Genomic DNA, 917 nt, shown 5'->3' with positions numbered 1-917 from the left:
ATCCAGTGCATTTCCCTTCTGGGGGAGGAGGGACTTGCTTGGCCCTTTGTCACCCTAAGGGACAGAGGGTGCATGGAGAATGCTCTGGAGCAGAACAATGTGAGCACACCCTGCTTCCTTTGTGGTCCTTGCACAGCAGTCACCATGACTGTTGGCGTCTCATTGTGCCCAAGCTAAAGAAGTTAAGAAGAAAAGAAATAGGCATAATTTTAAGGAAAGTGGAAAGCAGGTATGCTGTAGTCCCTTAAATATGGTGGAAGAAAATATAGGATTAAAAAGATATCAGGAGACTAGCAGATGGTGTAATTGTTATATTGCTGGACTCCCATATGTTGATCGTGGTTCGAGTCCTGGTCCTGGGGGCTTAAAACTCAGGCTGGGCCGGTGTGCTGTATGTGCCCACAATCCTGAGAGGAGAATGGAGGAGAAGGGATTCTGGCAGGGCCATCCCCCCCAGGAGGGGGGTTTTCCTAGCTTTCTGTCTCTGTCTGTCTCTGTCTCTCCCTTACGTGCCCTATAGCAAAATCTTTCTTAAAAAAAAAAAAAAAAAGAAAGAAAGATAAAGGTATTGAGAGGGGCCAGCAGGTGGCACTGGACTCCCACATGGCCAACCAAGATTTGAGTCCTGAACCTGGTGATTTGGTTTCTCATTTTCCCACTCTATGTCTTTCTGGGGAGTGCATGTGACTTATAGCAAATTTTAAAATAATAATAACAAATAAAATATAATAATTATTTTTAAAAAGGGAATTTTTATTTTATTTATTCATTTATTTTAATTTGACCAGAGAGAGACAGAGAGAGAGAGAGAAAGTGAGAAAGCAAGCCATCCGGGATCCAGCTGCCTTAACCACCATGCCATGAGCTGGCTCAGTCAAGTACATTTTCTTTTTTTTTTTTTTTTTTTTTTGGAGACA

This window comes from Tupaia chinensis, unplaced genomic scaffold (genome assembly GCF_000334495.1).
Source record: "Tupaia chinensis unplaced genomic scaffold, TupChi_1.0 Scaffold000542_1, whole genome shotgun sequence".
Classification (NCBI taxonomy): Eukaryota; Metazoa; Chordata; class Mammalia; order Scandentia; family Tupaiidae; genus Tupaia; species Tupaia belangeri.
Note: the sequence above shows the minus strand (reverse complement) of the source record.